We start from the raw sequence: 5,024 nt of genomic DNA on the forward strand, positions 1-5,024 counted from the left end.
CTCAGAGATGAAAGCTTTAAGTGCTGTTTATCTGATGGGGGCAGTTTTGGGGTCTACCAGGTCTTCCAGGTGGTTGTTAGGAGTCCCAATTTCTCTGTGTCTGTTAATCTTTTTTTTTCCTGTCACTTTCTCCTTCATTATGCAAGAGGATTATCTTATATCTAATCTTCTCAGAAATATGTCCAGAAAAAGGATTCATTTGTATTCAGTGGACATTTTGATAGGCAGATAAACAAATGAAGGGAGCTCCATCTGAAACAAACACAATATGCTGTTGCTGTTGGAAAAAGACCTCATCTGTTTTTCGTTTTAAAAATATAAGCTCACGTTTACACTGTGTGAAGATTTTAAATGATAAATTGAGCAATAGCGATGCTCCAAAATGACCTAAAATAAAATATCACTGCATTAAAAGTTAAGAATCTTCCTCTTCCTCCTGTAAAATGAACGTTTTGATAATGCAAAGTTTTGTTCAGTGAAGATTTACCGCTCTTTCTCGAACTCTCTCGCTCATACTTCCTCTCTCTCTTTCTTTCACGCCCATTTTACAGTTCCAGTGGCTTCGTGACCATATTGGCAACATAATCAGCCAACAATGGATTGTAAATTGACCTGTAATAAGACCAAAACAGTTTCCTTCAAACAGTGCTGACGGTTATTGAGTAACTTCCTGCAATTGTCTTTACTAAATGTTTGAGGAACAAAGGGAAGATGTAAACATGAACATCAAAGACAGACTAGATTATCCACCAATCCTCTCTCTCTCTCTCTCTTACTAGCTCTCTCGCTCTCTGTCTGGATTCCTGCAGTGACCAACACAGCTGAGACCCACAGCAGTGACCCCTCGACCCAAGCAAGGGAATAGCACAGTCTCTTTCCCTCGTCACCTGATCTTCCTCTTATGATCTCATTTCTTTTTCTGCTCCCTCTCACCATCTTCTTTCCTTCCTGCCCTTTGTCTCTCCCATCTTCCTGGCTCACTCTTCCTTTCCTACACCCCTCCCTCCATCACTCACACGTCCGACTTCCTTCGCTCTTCCTGTCCATCTCTCGTCTTGCTTTCTGTTTCTGTTAAGCTGACGTTGTCAATGACGACGGCTAAAGTTGGGAATTCTATGGAGGATCCTAAAACTGTCAAACACCACATTTTTGTTCAGATTGTCCAAAAATATCCACACGCCTTCTGTTTAGTGAATTCAGCTACTTTAAGCTGCACCAACTGCTGACACAGGTCTTCAGCTGTACATGCACAGTGTTTAATGGGTTTAATCTCCATAGAATAGCATTGCCGATAGACTGGGATACTCTGGAGCTGCCACACTTGAGCCTAAGGTCACCATTCCCAACGCCAAGCATCAGCTAGGGGGGTATAAAGATGCCCAGTACTGGGATGTGGAGCAGTGGAACTGAGCTCTCAGAGGTTGGAGTTGGTGATTGTGATCCAGAACTATGCATCCAACATCAGCACCTGACCCAGCTAATGCACGTGTGGCTGAATGCAATCAGATCCTCACAGTAATGGTCCGATATAGTAAAAACCATACCGAGAAGAGTGGAAACTGTTACTGCAGCAAAGAGGGGACAAACTCTCTATTAATACCTTTCAGAATGTTGAATGGGCATGTGTCCACAAACTTCTGGACATATAGTGTAGAAAAGGCGATGGTTAGAGTTTGAAGATATTCCGACTTGTTTGTTTATGTCGACTGTGTTACACATCACTGCATTTGAATGGTACAGGAACATGACATTAATAGCAGCTCTAGATTTTCAGTGCTATCTTTACTGAACATCTTTCTGCAGAAACTTGCGTGAAACTGTTTGGAATGCCAGCTATTGTCTCAGCGTCGTCCCAGGAACTAGGACAAACTCAGGCCACACATACACACACACACACACACACACACACACACACACACACACACACACACACACACACACAAACACACACACACACACACACACACACACACAGCAGGTCCACTCTGTCAGTTTACAGCTGAGTTATCAACCTGAGAGCTGTGCTCTGGGATGACTCGGGCTCTGACAGTTGCAGATAAATGCAGCACGTACAGTAGAGTCTGGAGCAGATACTGTATACAGTCAGGATAGGATTAAGAAGGTTAGTGAGAGAGAGAAAGTGGTATGTGAGAAAGAGAGAGAGAGAGAGAGAGAGAGAGAGAGAGAGATAGAGAGAGAGAGAAGGGGAGACATTCCCACAGAGAGAGAAGAGAGATACAAAGAGAGAGAGAGAGAAAGACAGCGGGAGAAAAGAAAAGAGAGAAAGACAAAGATAGAAATGAGAGACAAAAAGAGGAGCAGCATAGAGAGAGACACATAGAGAGAAAAAGAGAGAAAGACAAGAAGGGAGAAGAAATGAGAGAAAGTCAAGAGTGTGAGAGAGAGACAGACAGACAGAGAGAGAGAGAGAGGAACAGGGAGAGATAAGAAAAGAAAGAAAAAAAGAAAGAAAGACAAAGAGAGTGGAGAGACAGTGAGAGAGAGAGAGAGGGAGAGAGAGAGAGAGAGAGAGAGAGAGAGAGAGAAAGTAGACAGAACTCATACAAATGGGATTCCCTCATTGACTTCACACATAGACACAAAGCCAACACGAGAGAATCCTACAGCGAGGGAGAGAGAGGGAGAGGGAGAGAGAGAGAGAGAGAGGGAGAGAGGGAGAGGGAGAGAGAGAGAGAGATGTAATACAGATGTAAGTGTACTGACTTCGCACAAACACATAAAAAGCTGCGATGCAAGTTCTCATCTTCTCCACTATATACAGTGAGGTCGAGAGACATCCAGACAAAACAGAGAGAGCGAGAGAAAAGAGCAAGTCAGAAAAGGAGACAGATGAGAGCGCTCCCCCTTTCCTCACCATCCTAATACCTCCGTCTGGGTGAGGGGGCTTTACGACTGCACAGCCATTTGGTTCAGAGACCCAAAACAATCCCCCACCACACGCCCGCAAGCCAGGGGCACCAGTTGTCCAACAAAGACAATGAGAAGCACTTTTAGAGAGGCTTGAACAAACACAGTGAAAGAGTGTTAAAAGCCCAGAGTGTGGGCTCCAAGTCTCGGTCTATGTCTCTCTCTCACTCTCTCACTGTTGCACACTGGCAGAAAGAACTTACAGGTAAACCCTCAACACACAGCAGATACTCTCCAACAAGACCAGCAGGAACCGCAGAGATCCACTCCGTACCTTTCGTGGAAGAGGCTTCTTTCTGTCGTCTCCTTATGAATGAATCCTACTTGATATGCTCCGTACACAGTGCTGTACACTCCACTATGATCCAGTGTCTCTCGCTCCTTCTCTCTCTCTCTCTCTCTCTCTCTCTCTCTCCAGTGCTAACTCCACTGTGTTCTTCTTCCAGCCATGTGGAGTGGTCTATTCACAGAGAGCTCCTAGAGGGGTGTGTGAGGGTGACCGTGTTTCCCTCTCTCGCTCGCTCTCCTGCTCGCTCTACCCTCCCCTTTCCTCCACTCCTCCCTCCTCCACCTCTCCGCTCCCTCCTCCTCCTCCTCTTCTGATCCACTACTGAATGGCCAGCATGCGCTCTGGCTCTTCGCCTCCAAGTCATGTGAGCCCCCCTTCACGTCTTTGTGAGTAAAACTCTCCACAAGAGAGTACGGCACTACACTTCTGTAGCCTTTTTCGCAGAAGCAACATCACAGCAACATCTGTCTGGATGTGTCTCCCTGCCCCTTAGATCTCAGTTACAAGTTGTAGTGGTTGAGATCTTCCCTCTCAAATAAAGAGCATTTCTTCATTAACGGCTACCAGCGCTGCTCTGTAGGCGACCCTGCCCGTCTGCAGGGACAGCAGAGGAGGGGAAAGTTCAGCTCCTCACTGCTGGGCTTTAGTTACATTTAGGGATCATACGCCTTCAAAGAGGGGGGCAGTTATTTATTATCACCCACCCCTAATTCTTCAGTGATGTGAAGCTGAAGTCAGATATTCTCCAGCTTGTTGTTTGGATTTTCCCGTTCCACCTTAAATGGAGCACACTGCAAAAAATGCTATCTTGTCAAATAAAATTGTCTTAAATCTAGTCAAAAAATGTGACATTTCTCCTGTTGAGATTGTTGTAAGCTTAATTTAAGATTATTTAACTTATTTCTAGACATTTTTACTTGTTTGAAGAACTTTTATCAAGTAAAATTTTCTCACTATGCTGGCAGATAATTTTGCTTGTCTTAAGAAATGAGCTTGAAACCAGCAAAACTATCTGCCAGTATAGTGAGATAATTTTACTTAATTAAATGACCTAAAAGAAGTAAAAAATATCAGAAAATAAGCTATGAGAAATGTTAGATAGATCGACTAGATGTAAGATCATTTCACTTGACAAGATATCATTTTTTGCAGTGCAGCAGTCACATTCTGGCGCTCCAGGTGTCAGAACTGCTGGACTATTTAAGGTGGGATTTAGATTCAGCTAGCTAGCTACCAAGACATCAGCATGCCACTAGTGATTTTTATGGTTGTTATGAAGAAAAGAACCAAAATACATTGAAACGACATTAAACTGAGATAAAACGGCGGTTATCGTCATTTTTAACGGAGAAAATTCTCACATTTGTGGGTTTCTTTGGTCTCTCGTTCAGCCGTCTTGCCTGTTTTTCTTCTTTTCTCATGTCTCTCTGTCTGGAGTCTCTGAAAAACCTCCGTTTGGAGGGTCATGTAGCCCCAGCACTTCACCCCACCCCTCTATCTCAACAGGAATCAGGCCACCCCACCGCTAGACATGAACACGCAAAACAAAGGGGTAGGGCTCAGTGGCAGGGGTGAGGGGTGAAATGGGATTGAGCCTCTATTACTTACATACAGTAGTATGTTTGGAAAATACACATCCCTGTTGTTGGAAGAAAAACCTCGTATCTACATAATAGTCACTTTACAGGAGAAGGAAAAACCTTTACTTTTAATGTAAGTCAATGGAACCAGAATTTTTTTGGGCCATTTTTGGGTCATTTTGGGTCATTTCTTTCAGTCCGTTCATCGTGAAGTTTACACACAATGT

The 5,024-nt window shown here is 43.9% G+C and overlaps 1 protein-coding gene across 2 annotated transcripts in view; it reads right to left on the reverse strand.

Annotated features, from left to right (window-relative positions):
- The window catches only part of tiam1a (TIAM Rac1 associated GEF 1a), a 127,019-nt gene extending 123,618 nt beyond the window's left edge, over positions 1 to 3,401 (reverse strand). The window contains exon 1 of one of the 2 annotated variants that reach the window (XM_017691427.2): positions 3,203 to 3,401. The gene's annotated coding sequence lies outside the window, so the exon portion shown is untranslated. Of the gene's footprint in view, positions 1 to 3,131; positions 3,150 to 3,202 lie in introns of those variants that run through there. The other variant, XM_037546956.1, reaches the window with a different exon arrangement.
- Positions 3,402 to 5,024: the final 1,623 nt, after the last annotated feature.

The sequence above is a fragment of the Pygocentrus nattereri genome, chromosome 18, assembly GCF_015220715.1.
Source record: "Pygocentrus nattereri isolate fPygNat1 chromosome 18, fPygNat1.pri, whole genome shotgun sequence".
In the NCBI taxonomy this organism is placed as follows: Eukaryota; Metazoa; Chordata; class Actinopteri; order Characiformes; family Serrasalmidae; genus Pygocentrus; species Pygocentrus nattereri.